The sequence below is a fragment of the Poecile atricapillus genome, chromosome 12, assembly GCF_030490865.1.
Source record: "Poecile atricapillus isolate bPoeAtr1 chromosome 12, bPoeAtr1.hap1, whole genome shotgun sequence".
In the NCBI taxonomy this organism is placed as follows: domain Eukaryota; kingdom Metazoa; phylum Chordata; class Aves; order Passeriformes; family Paridae; genus Poecile; species Poecile atricapillus.
In genome coordinates this window covers 10,164,124-10,180,042 of record NC_081260.1, presented here as the reverse complement: position 1 = coordinate 10,180,042, position 15,919 = coordinate 10,164,124, and positions in this window count along the sequence as shown.

The following is a 15,919-nucleotide window of genomic DNA, read 5'->3' as shown; positions in this document are numbered from 1 at the left end:
ATGGCAATGTAAATTCATAGACATGGGTCTAAAATTGCCATTGGGGGGTGGTTTTTTGAAGGTGTGCTATAGTAACTCTGGGAGATCTTCAAGCAGAGACCACAAGGATCTTGGTATATTTTCTTGGTGTAGAGTTAAGGGCTACATTTTCCCCACCAAACTCCACAGCCTGAGTCAAAACCAAAATACACTGAGGTCTCTAATTCAATCTTCACAACTTATTATTATTTTTTATTAGATAGAAAAGTCAAATATACAAATAATCCCTTACAGTTATTGGGTCTGTGCAAGCCAAAAGGTGTTGCCAAAAAGCAAGAGTGGAATTCTGCATGTGCAAAACCCAATCCAAAAGATAAACTACCTCCAGTGTCACCGCTTTGCTCATTTCCCATCCCTATGGGCAAATATGAATTTTTTCTGAACCTTTAATGTATAACACTGAATAAAGTTATGTAAATCTGGTGCAATGAAGAAGGCTTTTAAGCTGTGGTAGGTATATCATGGTCCTCTCCCATTCTGTGAAATTGCTTTACAGCCAGGCCATAATCGCAATGACAGACATGCTTGATTGAGTTTTGTCTCTCTGTTAATCTATGGAGTCATTTGCAGGTTAAAATGAAGAGCTGTGTGTATCTGGGAAACTGGGGATGCACTGAAAAATAATCCTTTTAATACTGAGCGTGGAGATCCCCTTGTGCTATTACAGGAGTGCATTTTAGGATTAGAGTCTTTGGAAACTTCTCATTATAACTGTGATTTATTTTTAGTGGTTTTCCCCCATAAAGTAATATTAGATATTAAATAGCATATATTTCAGGTGATAGTGAAAAACTGAAGATTAAGGCAAGGTACTGTGAATGCGAATGCATGAGAGATGGTGAAGATGACTCATTTCTCTAATGCACAGGGTGAAAGCTTAACTGAAAGGGTGAACAGATAAGAGGCAGAGCACAAATGGTGCTTTATTGTCACATCCTGAGAAATGTCATTTCAGACTCTCAGGGGAATTCTGCCTGGGTTATAAGTACAATTTGTTGTACATGAAAGAAATTGATGATGAGGGCACGGGTGGCTTTTCACAGTGGGATGAAGAGAGCCACATGTTCCAGGCAGGGTGGAATGGCATGTACCAAAGTAGCCAAGGAGTCTGGCTGTGTCCTTTCCTGGTAAGGATGAGCCAAGAAGAGATACATCAAAATGGGGGAAGATTATCTTGAGTCTACATTACAGACTTGGTGGGACTCACCAGATCCTGAAGTGGCGCATGAGATTAAATCCACCCAGTGCAGAATGGAAGGGCTTTTCTCCTCTTTTTTTTTGCACCAGGGGGTGCACGCTGCTGCTGGAACCTTGTGTGGCTGCAGTCATCCTGTGCAGCCCTGGAGGGTTCACATTGCCACCGTAAAAAGGCAATAAAAGCTCTTCTTATCTACACAGCTCCTCTCAGATATCAAGATGATTAAGCACATGCATTTGTATAATGTGCCTCAGCACCTCTTATTATTGATGACAGGGATGACTGGGAGCAATGAGTCAAAGTGAAAAATCAAAAGACAAGGTGGGGCAGTGAGGAGATGGCGACTCCCAGTCACCAAGGCTCTGCCATGGCTCTTGCAGACAGGGCTGCTTCCCACACAGAAGGAAGGACCCTGACAACTACCAGGTTGCTGATGGGGCAAAGAGGTTCTGGTTGCTCCTTGACTAATCATCATCATAGGATCTTTCTCCCTCTCTTGAGAAGGCTGTCCCTGGACAGGTGACAGCATGGAGCAGTGCCAGAGCAGATGTCAAGAGGCTGAAGCAAGGAGGGAGTCACTGGAGAGGACTTGGCCCTCCTTGTGCAGACCCATTTGATTTTTCTGTTTCCCTTGGAGAAAGGAGGAGTAGACTAAGAGAAACAAAGTGCACTGTGACATATTGACTCATTTCCATGCCCAAACCTGTGTCCTCAGGCTCCCTGCTGGCTCCCCTCATCTTCACCCAATTACACACCCAGTAAGGTCGTGAATAGCGGGAGATCTGATTATATTTCTGTGAAAATCAATGGCAAGCCTTCCCTGGTGCCAGACCAGGCTTCCGTGAGGGAAATGCTTCTTGTGCACTAGGAGAGTTGGTGAGAGAAAAAACCCCAACTTCTTAAAAACCCTTTGTGGTGATCAGCATTTAAGTTTAGCCATTCAGGGACTTTTGATCCAATGTAAGTGGAAAATTGTAACCTTTACTGAAGAGTGTGATTCTGCTCAGCGGGAGGTGGCAGAGTGCTCTGGATCTCGTGGGCTTGAAGTCAGAGGAAGGATTTTTTTTAGGTCTCATGTTGACTAAGTTCTCCTCTCTCATTTAGAGAGGGCAGCGTTACTGTAAGCAGGGATATTCAGATGATTGTTGCCTTGGGCCTTTCAGAAAAATTGCCACATTTTACATTTAGGACAACCTTTCTCACATAGTACATCTCTGCAATTAATTGTCTTGACACATGATTAGTACCTAGGGGCAAGGATGGATCATTCTGTTGATTGGGCAGGGATGCGTTATTAATTGTATAAACTGGCTTATAGTCAAAGGACACAAACCAGTGGCTGCAGTTACTGTCACCATGGATATTTGAAAGAGCACTGGAGATTTGTGTCAGGGTGATGCTCTTTTGCCATACCAGTATGATTAAGATTCTCTCACTGCAGCTCCTAAGAAATTAGTCTTTAAACCTGATCCCCTGCAATACCAGGTCAGCTGGTATTTCTGGTACCGTGCTGCACCCTCTCATTGTCTCTGTTTGTTTTCCTTCATTGCCCAGACATGGAATGTGGCAGACAGAAGAGTGCAGGCAGCTTCTCCCCAGCAGGCAGGGAGCAGTGTGAAGTTTTGTGCTTAAAAAGGGAACTAGCTGATCTTGACTTATTCTAAAATGATGTGACATCCCTTTTAGAGTTTTAATACCTTTTTTTCTGCCAGGAAGTCATTTTGAAAAGAAGTAAGTTCATGAAGGATGTTACAAGATTTAGCAGAAGCAAATGTCAAAAAACCCAAAAATAATAATAATGATCATATAGTATAATTTATTCTCTCTGCATCCCGTGTGGATGAAGCAATTTTATAGCTATTGTTACACTGTGCAGGATCTCTTCCTAGTGTTAATTACTAGCTGAGATAATACAGTTCAAGCCTTACATACATCACTACAATGAATCCTAAAGTTTTTCACTGCTGATTGCACACTTGATACCAATGAGGATGCTTTGGAGAGCAGACTTGGACATAAAGGAAGCAGCCACAGAGGAGCAGGAACAATGGCTCCTTCCACAGGTAAACTTGTACAGGAGAAGCTATGAGGTAGAGGCCAAAGGAAAGTGTGACAGCCCATGGTGGGGGGAATATGTGAGATGCGATGAAGATGAAGCCAAATATTAAGAGTTTTTTTTCAGGTTAATGCTATTATCTGTAAGTTGTGCATTGCAGCACCTGCAACAAACATCTCTGCTGACAGGAGGCAGTTCCATGCACTGCATTTTATTCATGTTCATTCTCTTTGTTTCCAGCTGTGTGGGCTCTGAGGGGAGCAGCTGATGCTTGCATGTTTTCAGTACCTCTCACACGAGCAGCTCCCATGCTCATTTCTAAACCTGTCCAACATCCTTGGAGCTGGTGACAGTGCCAGGTCTCCAGTGGTGCCCAGGGTGGGGAGGACAGTCCTGCCCTCAGCCTTGGGGTGACCCTCCTGCCCCCAAGTCCTGCCCAGCTGCATGACAAACTGCCTGCCTGCGTACAGCTTCACACAATGCGGCCAAAATTCCTCATCTTGACAGCATCACCCTCTGCTCTCATTACTTTAGAAACAGAAATTGTCCATACCAACTTTTTAGAGTGACACCTAAAGGGAAATGCATGTTATGTTACACACTGTTATTAAGTGCCTCAGGCACCAGCAATCTTTTATCCTGCCAGCATTGATTCATTAAGCAGCATATGGAAGTATAACAGTGACTGTTATTAGCTTATATCTCCCTTGCTAACCAGACTCTAATTTTTCTTCTTAATTTTTCTTTCCACTGTTTTGCATTGTTGTAATGAAGAACAAATAGCATAAGAGAAAAAAGCACTTACAGAACTGTAGCTTTTTGGCTTGTGCATTTCTACTACGCCCAAGTGGTTCACTGATAGGACTTTTATATATTGCAAATTCAAAAAGAAAGACTTCTTGGTCTAAAAATTGTCTCATTTAAACAGGATCTCAAATTGAGAATAAATTTCCCAAGTTTACGCACATTCAAGAGTTGCAGGCCATTGTACCTGGTAATGTACAGAGATGTCTAGGGCCCTGGAAAAAGCTTATATAGAAGCATAGGGAGGAAAACCAGAGAAACCAGATATAGAAGAAAACAACCAAAAAAAGGCATCATGAGAAATACTGTACATTATACTCTCTCCCCAGAGGAGAAAACCGCTCAGACGTCAAGAGCAGCCCAGTTTGGTTCAGCTGAAGCGAGGTGGTGCAGGAGGCTCCTGTGCTGCCCTGTGCAGAACCTGCTACAGGCTGTCGTGCTCTGGTTTTTGCAGGGCCATGCAACACTTCACATTTACAGTTGATCACCTTTGTGTTTGTGTCAAACCTCATGAAAACAGAATTAAAAAGAAACTAACGTAAACCACACGATGTACAGAGTGAGGTGTGGGACCTCAGGGCATGTGGCAGAGATGGACTGGCAGCCCCAGTGCACAGGAAAGCTGATCAGCCAAAATGCTGTCTGGCCCTGGATGAATTGTTACATCTTGCTGGACATTTTTCTCAGCCAGTTGTGTGGAATTTCCTTTGTTTCTGTCTTCTTCTCTCTGTAACAGCTGTGGTGATTGTGCAAGAGGAGAAGTGACAAAAAGCTCATCCAACTCGGACCCCCAATGTCTCAACCCTGCACACCTTCCACAGCATGAACACTTTCACTAATGCCTTTTTTATTTTACAGCCACCTCCTGGGAAGCTCTGAGTTTGTTGCTGGGCTCTGTGGTGCTGCCCCAGGGCTCTCAGTGCCCTGTGCCGAGAGTGGCTGGGTGGTGGCAATGGCCTGTCTGCCCTCAGGGCTTGGACCACAAAAGGTTTCTTTCCTTGTCCTGTCAGAAATGACCCCCCACTCTCCTTCTGCTTACATCCTGAATTTTTAAGTGTCTTCAGATAGTAATGACTTCAGAGCGGCTCCTTAAAAGAACCCTGAGATTAACACTGCAACAGCAGTAAAAGTGATGCACTAACCTCTAATAAAGTTTAAGTGCCCTGTTAACCAAATACTTCATGTCTCAATTCAATTTAAACCCTACTATGAAATATTTGTTCCTTTGAAGTGGACAAAAATTTTTTTCAACTGATGATGCATATTTTAAATTAATTTTTAAATTATTATATTAAGGTACACTAATGACAATGAAGAGATGTTTGTGAGTGCTTGGGGCAAGACCAGAGCAGACACATGCTTCAATATGAATTAATTTCTGTTATCACCTATTATGTAATCACCCATAATTTGTTTTATTATTGTTAATAATTAATTTGCATTATATTAATATTTATTATTGTTCTGGGCCTCAGAAGAATCCCAGGGCTCTGGGGAGCAAAACAAGCTCTGTCAAACTCCTCATGTTCCAGCTGCAATAAGAGGGTGTAATCATACTGCTCCATGTAGGCAGAGGTGAGCTCTGTGTCTGAATTTAAAACAACATGTATTTTGAATTTTGAAATTATGAATTTTGAAACAAAAATGTAAAGATAGCTCTGAGAATGGGTGGGTTTCCCCAGGTCAGAGCTTTTTCAGTGTCTCTGGTTCTCTGTGTATGGATGATCTCCAGTTTTATTTATTTTTGTTGTAGGCAGTAATTTTGTGAATGGTTTTCTAGGCAAAGCACAGGTTGAACTTTTGAAGCAAATGCACATGGCATGACCTTTATGCCTCTTAGCCACTGTCAGGCTTCGCTGAGTGCTCTGTGCCCTGACATTCAGTAAGGCAATAAAGAAATGAAAAGTACTAATGTAACCTTTATAAAAATAGTTGAAGTGATAGTTTAATTTTTAATCTCCCACTAAGATGTTAAAATAAGCTCAATAAACTTTGGTGGCAAATTACATTCAGAAGGAATTCCATTTAAATAACATTATGGTTATGATAGTCAGCAAATTATGTCCTAAACTTCTGCTTCAAGAACAGAAAGACACATTTAGGGTGGGATTGTTGACCTTTCCAATTTTTGGATAATACTTAGGCCACTACTAATTTTTTGGTAGTTGATCTGGAACCTGAGGTCCTTTCATCTTGCATATCCTGCCAGGCAATCAAGAGGATGTTGTAGATTAGCACCTCTCAGCAGCCAGGGCAGATGAGTCTTGTGTATTTGAGCTGCAGCATTGTGCTTCATGTCATCTTTAGAACAGACCTGCACAAAAAATAGGACCAAAAACCTATTTGAAGTGAAGAGGCAGAAATGAAACAAAAGAATGTTTTAAACAAGGTTCTAAAGTTGTTTGATAGTGAAAATAATTTCTTGGCCTTCATACAAAGTGACATGGTTTGCAGGGTGGTTATTGCAGATCAGGCTATAAAATCAGGCTGAGCTTGTGGCTCCAAAGTACCTCTTGGAAACTGAACATGCCATAGGCTCACACACAGGAATATGTGCTGGAAACAAGTGCTGTGTGATGATTGAAGCTTGTATGTGAGATAAAAGTTAAGTAGAGCTGTATTTACAAGACTATGTCTTCCATATTACATGGAGGGATCTGAAATTATTTCTCAAACACATATTTTTCAGAATTTTTTTACCTGAAATGTTCTCCTTTTGCAGTCTGTGGTGATACAGCAATCTTTATCCATTGCCCTGGATGCAATTTTGAGCTCTGTTTTGTCTAACTGCACAAAATATACTCAGGAAGGTAAGGAACATGTGCCCAGCACTGATTTTGTTGGATGTTTTAATTCATGAAAAATATCACTGTTCTACTTGTTCTCTTGCAAAATCGAATCCTCTCCCATGTAGTCAGCCTTTAATTGCTTGTAGTGCTTAGAGAGAGCTTGGAGAAGAACAAGAAAAGGATTTTTTTAAGTAGGTAGGAGTAGAGAAAACAATGGTTCCTGAGCTCTGTTCACCCTCTCCTGCCTCTGTCTGCTCAGCCTGACTGCATCTCTCACAGTGGAACATGTGTCCTATCATGGGGAAAGCATCAGGGAAGATGAACACAGTGAAAAAATGTAGTATTGCCACCAGTTCAGATAGACCAGGAGCTGTTACTGACTTTATTTCTTACAGCTGTTGGGAGGTTTCTGTTCCTTTGAAGCTGAGGAGAGCACAGTGAATGTGTGGGAGGTAATGTTCAGTGTAGGGAAGAGGGACAGAAGAAGACCAGTTTGCACTACCAGGGAAAAAATGTGCCAAAGGGAAGGAAACAAATCTTGCCTATGGGTGAGAAAAAGATAGATGAACATTATGGACTAGTGGGGGCTATTTTCTGGAGAAATGGTGATCTCTACTAGCAGGTGAGCGGGATTGCAGTGCTAAAGACTCATTGCATTGTTCCCAAAGCTGCTCTAGGTTTAGGTAATTTCACACTTTCACACTTCCTCTATGAAGAAATAATCTGCTGAATGAGTTTTACTGTATAATTTTCAATGAATATAGTTTAAAAAGAACTCAGTAAAACAGTTGAAGGAACCCATTGAAGGAAACTGAGAAGTAGGAGGTCAAAAATTAGTGATCTAGTTCCATGTTATTAGATTTTCCCTAATCAAGGCAGTGGCAAATATATGCATTAATAGAGCACCAACTGCGTAGAACAAATGGATTATGATTTTTTTAATGGTGTTGCTATAAATACTTTGTCCCTACCTAGATTTGCCATTGGAAGTGAAGTGTGACATTTTAAGATGTGTAAAGAAAGCACATAATCTTATCTGCATAAACTTATCACTTTTGTGACTGATTAGGAATATGGGGACGTTTTAAAAAAATCTTCATTCTTTCTTCATGAAAATTAAGGCATGTGAGTGTTTTACAGATGTTGAATTGGAGGGGGTTTCAAACCTATGTTTATATTGTAACTAGCTGGACTTTAATCAAACTGGTAAATACCCTTATTAATGAAAGATGTGGCTTGTTCCAGGGGGTAAAACTGATAAGAAAGGAAGGGGATAAAAATGTGGTACTCCATGAAATTATCTGACCTAAAATATCTGGGAATTAAGAGAAATATTTCCACTGGCTTGTAGTCACGACATGGCTTAGTAAAGAAAAAAGCATGTTTTTGTTTTTTTTTCAGTGACTGTCCCCTCTTTCTATGAAATGCAATATGCTATCTTGAATTCTCTAATTTCTGACCTTTTATTGGTTTTTCCTTTTTTCACTCAGTATTTGCTCAGTAGTTTTTCAGTTAAAGTATGCACATGTTATTACAGAATATAAAAGTTAGGTTTACTTTGCTGAAATTTTTGTAAAAACAGAGGAAATTTTAGAGAAGTTACAAAAATAAAACACCCTAAAGTCTGACAGGTTTATTCTATTGTGTCTTACAAATTTTAGGTGAAAATATTGCAGGAAGAATAGTAAAGAAAGTGTTTCAACAATATGGAAGGCAAGTATTTAATGAAGTATTTATGTAAAAACAAACTAAATGAAACTAAAATCAAGACTGTATTTTACTTTAAAGTTTGCAATACAATCTGTGTGGGGGAAAACTCCTTCATATTTGGTGAGAAGCTCTCTGAGGTAGGAAAATAATTCTGGTCAGAGATTTCTGCCTGTTCTATCTGTCAAACAAGAGCAGGAAATTGAAGTCAAACACCTACATTTAGCACTACAGAATGATGTGCCCACATGGCTGGCACTGTTTCCTCAGCTGGCACCAGTGTGGTCCCTGAGTGTCCCATTGCCATTGGATTGCCCCAGACCAGCGGGCTGGGCTCTCTTTGGAGGGCTGGAGTCTCTCTGAGGGCAGGTCATTGCAGCCTGGTACTTGAAGATGTTCCTGAGCACATTCATTCCTCTGTATGCAAAGCCCTAATGTTTTTTTTGGACAACCCTGAGCATGCTTATGAATAGTTCATAGTAAAAGCTTCCATGGAGAATATAAAAAGCTATTAAATCTTAATGGCCTGATGTTTACATTTTTTGAACTACAGGTTGGAAAGTCTGAGTGCAAATTGTTCCAACACAGCTAAATGTTTTTTGCTGTGAGGGGATTTGTGATAAGCACTGTGCAAAAAAAAAAAAAAAATAGTATCTAACCAATCTAGTCTCTCATTTTTTCATACACATTTTCCTTGTACCAGTTGAAGTGAGGATTTTCACTGGTATTTTAGGTGACAGGTCCCCCAGCAAAATAACTGCCAGTACCTGCAGATTTAAGGTCCCAGGAAGAGAGGAATATGGTCTCACCCAGGCAGGGAGGTCAGGATAAAAATACTGTCCCCAAACACCATCAGGGTATTTAGACACTATCCCCATGACAGCCATGTTGACTACATACAAATAAAACATGGCTCAAGTACACAAAATACTTTATAGTTGCTTTTAAGGAGCCAGTCCTGCAGGGGCAGCAGCCTCAGGGGGGGTCTCTACCAAGGCTGGGACTTGGGACCCACCTACACAACCCTGATACCAACCTTTCATGGGTGTGTTATGCCAAGTCAAGCAGCAAGTTTCAGCTCCAAATAAAACTTCCTCTTTGACACGAGGAAGTATGACATTTTTGGTGCTTTTAGCTTTTTCTGCTCCCCACTGGCCTTTGTCATCTCAAATTTTATTACCCATGGGCCAAGAGACATGTCAAGGGAGGCAAAGGCAAGGCTTCCCTTTCAGCCTTGAAGACTGTGTGTCTTTGTGCCTGACACAGTTTTATTTATCTTAAAATACAGTAGTAAGCCAACACAGAATCATAGAATATCCTGAATTCAAAGGGACCCACAAAGATCATCAAGTCAAATTTCTGGCTTTGTGGGGGACAGCCCCAAAAATCACACCATGTGTTTGAGAGTGTGGTTGAAATGCTTCTTGAACTCTGACAGGTTTGTATCCCATGCACTCTTCCTCATCTTGTCCTTCTGGCTCACCTTGCCTCTTACATGGAGGGGTCAGCCATGCCTGGGACAAGGCTTCCCAACCCACAGGGCTGCCAAGGCATGCCAGCCAAGGGGAATGGCTTCCTGCAGGCACTTGCATGAGCCTGCTGGCTCTCAGAGGGGACCCATTTGTTACAGATTGAAAGCAGTGACCCAAAGTTATGTGGATCCTCTGCATCACCCAGACTTCATCTGCTTAGCTTCTAACCTTTGAAAAACCCTCATCTGCCTCAGGGAACAGCCTTAAATGCACAGAGCTGTGACAGTGATATAAGGAGTAAGAGTCTCTTGTGGCCATGTAAATGTTGGTGTCTTGGCCAGCTCAATTTCTTTTGCTCTTTTCTTTCAGTGTATTTGAGTCTGTAATCAATAGTGAAATTAAAAGGACGTGGGATTAGTCCACTCACAGACTTTCAATGCCTTGCTTGGGGATACCAGATCTGCAGTGTTCTGCTAATCTGTATTTGAATGCTGGGTAGCCCTTGCCTAGAGATTGCTGCTCTCCAAAAAACCCCATGTTTCCTGTTGTCTATCAAGAGAAGTTTCACTGATCATGCTCTCATTACAAGCAGGGCAGTTCTGCTGTCGATTTCAATCAGAACAGGATTGGAACTACTGTCATCTTAGTATTTGTGTAGGTTATGAGCAGATGGTATTGCCTGACATTGAGTCCAATGCAAGATTTCTGGCTTGGGCTGAAGCAAAATAACTCTATTGCAGTCTTTTGTCAGTGAGAAAAGATAACATTTAATGAGGGCATTTTTCATCATCTGCCAGAAAAAAGAAAAATAATTTAATACACTGTCACGGTTTTAAAGCAGTAACTAAAAAATTACTTATTTCTTGCTGTGAGATATGGATTAGAACAAGAGCAAAACAGGCTTAAAACTTAAAAGGAAATAAAGTAAGTTTATTAACAAAACTACAAGAACACCAGAATAAACTTCCAGAAAACCCTTTTATCCCCCACTACCCACCATTCCCTTGTTCATATGACAACATAGAGACAAAAAAAACCTTGGAACTTTGGTGTTTAAAACAGTCCCAATTCCTGCTAGAGTCTTTTCATCAGCCTTTGTAGAGAAACAGAAGTCTTCTGCTAATCTATGGAGTTTCTCACAATAAAGCTACTTCTGTTACAGCTTTCTATTTTTCTGATGCCAGCTGCCCGGAAATCTGTCATCAGTTCACTCCTCCCATTTCACATCACTCTGAGGTGTGTATGGGTCAATGAGTCTAGGGATATCATTTTAAGAATGAGTTATTCAAAGGCAAAAGTTCTCTTCATCTGTCTCTGTGAGCTTCCCTGGAAAACAGAAGTTTTCTCTCTCTCAAGCGACCCCAAACTTTCAACTATTACTTCTCTCCTTCTGTTCCAGCACCTCACTGTATCATAATTACTCCACCTTTTGCTCAAAATCCAAACTTTGAACACTCTATTCTTCTCTATATACTCTGTCATGAATTAAAGGAGTTTTTTTCAGGACACTATTGTCCATCTCCATAGCTTTAACAGAAAAATATTTCAGCTTATAAAGCATCTCCTTATTCTCTACCTTTTCTGAAGCTTAATTCTTTTCTTTACTGTCTCTAATAGTTTATAAAGTCTCTTTACATGTTGATTACTCTCTTTTTCTCTCTCTGGATAAAAGGATTAATCTGCAAGTCTCATCTGGGTAATGAAAGAGTTAAAATCTTGCCCAGGCTTTGTAAATGGTTCTGTGATCTCTGCTGGAGCAGCAGCTGGAGCTGTCTGTGATGGAAGATTCTTCATGGCTGCTCTGGAGAGTGTGGTCACTGTCTCAGCCTGCTGCAGGTCAAGAGCTTTTTTCCTTTCTTTACTCAGCAGTCTCTGGTGAATTCAGTCACAGCAAAAACTGCAGCTGAGCCAGGGACCGGCCTGGCCCAGCCAGAGCCCGGGGCAAGCCCCGCAGGCCCCATCTCCCGGCCGGGAGCCGCTGGGCCCAGCCCAGCCCCTGCCCGGCCACATGGGCTGGGCAGGGAATGGGAACCAGCTAAAGCTCAGTTACCTTTCACAGCCAGGAAACAAAGAGGACAAGAGAGCTCTGGCTTTACATGTTGAGGCGGTGTTCACAAGTTGATTTCACTTTTCAATGGTCAAAACTGCTGTCAATTCTTAGAAATGACCGATAATTGGTCAGGAGAAAAGACTCCCATCAGCCACCAGCAACTTCAACTTCTTTAACTCTCAAATCTATCTTAAAGGTAAAGTCACCCCCTGACATACGCATAGCAATTTTAAAATGCATAAGCTCCACATGTGTGTGTATGTGTATATGTGTATACATGAACATGTTACTTCGGTGTTTTTTGGTTTGGGTTTTGTTGTACAGAAATAAAATATTTCTTATTGCTGAAGTCTGTGATGTAGGACAGAAAAGCAAGCTGTTCCCAAACTACTAAGACAAAGCTTTCCAAGAACTATTAGTATAACCAGAATATGTTTTTTTTTCCTCCTTATTGAGGTTGTGTCTGATTTGGTGACAGCCTGGTGTGTGAAGCAAGCATGCAATGAGGGCGTGTTTGGTGTCTCCATAAAATACTCAGTGCAAGTATGTGTGTGTATTTCTCTGTGCTGAAACCAATAGAATATCACCACAATAGCTTTTGAATAACTCATGAAATGAAAAATCACAGTCCAATAAGGGAATACCTCCTGGGCTGTACTGAATTATCTGTTCAAACCATTAGTTTAAACTCAGTTAATAAACAACCTAAATCTTAACACCTCCCATCCATATATTTTCCCTTTGTGCCATTACAGGTAGACTTATGATTGGAATCTCAAAATGCTAGAAACTCTAGCTGGATACAGAAATGTGGACAGACCACATTTTTATTTTGCCATGAGCAATGTTTGGTTTCAGGGAAAGCTGTTTGTGCATCACCACAAATTGATAGTATGGGATGATGAGGTGAGAACTCCCATAAAAGAAACCTGGATTATACAATAAACTGCTCCCATTGGGATCAACCGGTACATTCTGAATTCTGTATTTATGAACCTTCAGCAGAGTGTTGTTTGCCTCACCCTACAGCTGGGTACTGGGAAGGAGAAACTTCATTATAGATGAGAGATATGATATGATATGATATGATATGATATGATATGATATGATATGATATGATATGATATGATATGATATGATATGATATGATATAGACTTCCTAACAGGAGAGCCGGTCAGAATGTGCTACCAGGGTGGCAGAGACTCCTGTGCTCCTTGTGTGCATCGTTGGCACCATGAGATCTGGGCACTGTTGAAATAGATACCAAGTAAAATAAAAATACACAGAAGGACTGCAAAAACGACTTTGCTCTGTGATTTTTCAGAGTTCACCAAAGCTTATTAGGAAAAAACCAAACAAAATACTTGAGAGGTGACTTGTCTCCGGGGAATAAACACACTTACTTAGGGAAAAAAATAATGGGTGTCAAAGAGCTTTTTGGCTTAGCTTTGAAAAGTGTAATGAGATCCAGTGGGTGGAATCTGGAGCCAGACACATTTGAATTGGAAACATGACCTATATTTTTAATGGTGAGCGTGCTTAGCCATTGGAACAAAATACTCACAAAGTGGTGGATTCTCTCCTCTTGATGGCCTCACATCAAGACTAGGTGCCTTACTGGGAGATAAGCTTTAGTCAAAAATAGTTATGCTTTAGTCAAACACATGTTACAGGGCTTGATATAGAGGTAATTGGGAAAATGTAATGGTCTGTGGCATCCAGGAGGTCAGGCCAGATGGTATAATGATCCCTTCTGGCCTCAAACTCAATGAATCTCAGAATGAATATAAATGCTATCATCTGGATCTACATTTGAAATAATTGCAGGCAGAGATTAGACACACAATTGCATATGGTTCAGAACTGATAAACTTTCCTCCCTTCCAGAAGAAAGGCCCTTATTTATGCCTAATTGCATGGTGCTGTTGTAATTCAGATAAATATCCATTAGAAACTCATGTGATGTCAGCAAATCAACTTTAGCTTCTGTGTGTGTGTGTAAATCTGGTTTCTAAAGCTGAATATTCAACTGCTGACTTGCTCACACAGGAATGTATCCAGGAAGAGATCCCGCGTGGACATTTGCTTCGCCCTGAGAGTACCCTGATGTGATTTAGCCCTGTCAACTTTGAAGTTGGCTCAGCTAAATCATAAAGACATGGAGGTCCTGGGCTTCAAAGCAGCTGGGTGCCTAATGCTGATGACTGCCTGCACATTGCCGAATTTTACAGGAAAGAGTTGTTGAAAGTGTAATAGCAAAAACTAAAAAGGTTCAAGCTTCTGAGTAGATTTTCTTATGTTGATACTATCAGAAACAGCATCTCTGCTTGGTAATGCACATGCACCTGCAAAATAGCCCGCTCTTGCACTGCTTCTGCAGAAAGAAGATATACAAAATATTAACTGGCAAAAGAAACCGCATTAAAACATAGATGACTTTTAATATGAATTTCACCTATATGACATAGCTTTCAATTTTAGTGTTATCTTGCTCACAAAACATTCAAAACAACTGTGCAGGTAAGCAGGGAGGCTACGCAGAGGAAATAATACTGTTAAAGTTCAGTGAAATGTCATCATTTATGGTATTTTGGGCATTTACCTGTGCTCAGAAGACAATTGTTGATGAGTTTCATTCATAAAGGTCCACAACCTTTTGCATTCTTGGTTCTTCTCCACAATGAGTTCTGATTGATGGCACCAAACACCTAATTTCCCGGTGATGAGAAAGTTTATTTTCTCAAGTTCTCAGCACCATAAGGAAATTCTCATAGTAGCTAATGTGCACCTTGAGGACTGAATATTCTGAGGTAATGCAGTTTTCCCTTAGCCTATACATTTAATTTAATGGGGGCAAAAGCATGAATCTACAACCACCCTGACCAGCTACCATGTTCACAGTGTTAAATCACAATGTGCCATGTCTACACAATTTTTGAACACTTCCAGGGATGGTGCCACTTCCCTGGGCAGTCTGTTCCAATGCTTGCCATCCTTTCCATGAAAAAAACTTTTCCTAATATCAAATTTAGATCTTCCCTGGTGCAGCTTGAGGCCTTTCCTCTCATCCTGTCACTTGTTACTTGGGAGAAGAGACCTCACCTTCCATCACCCTCCTTTTGGGGAGTTGTAGAGAGCAAGAGGGCATCCTCCTTTGCTCCAGGCTAAACCCAGGCTGGCCTTTCTTAATATGAATGATTTGTGTGTCCCAGAATATAAACCTGGAATCAAAACCTATATCCAAACTCTATTTATTATAATCAGCTTCCATTTCTGCCCTCTTTTTCCCAAGCAACACGTATAGAATATGATGACTAACATGGAGACTGTATAAATACATGCTTACTTGTGAATTTTAAGCCACCAGTTCTTTGTCTTCTCCTTCTGCATTGATGCCCAGAACCTTGCAGCTAATCACACATTTGCTAATTGTAGACTGCTTTTCTCAACCTCTTTCATTTCAGCTCAAAAAGGAAACATGATAATGGTGACTCTGCAGAAACTCTAAAATAACCGATGTTTTTCTGAATCTCAGCATTATTTTGTTATGGGAATAGCAAATATCTCTCTGCAGATACTATTCTATACCATTCTGAATATTTTTTCAGATTACACTAAAAATGAAAGTGACATGAAATAGTGAAAATAATATTTAAAGTTAGCTGTGTTTTAATGTGGCATTTTATCAGTTAGATATTTTGTCAAAAACTTTACAAAAGCTCCTGGTTTTGAAGGTGCTTTTTCAGTACTTCTACAGGGATGGCATTTATGATAACACTGTTGTATCAGCAATGCTACCAATG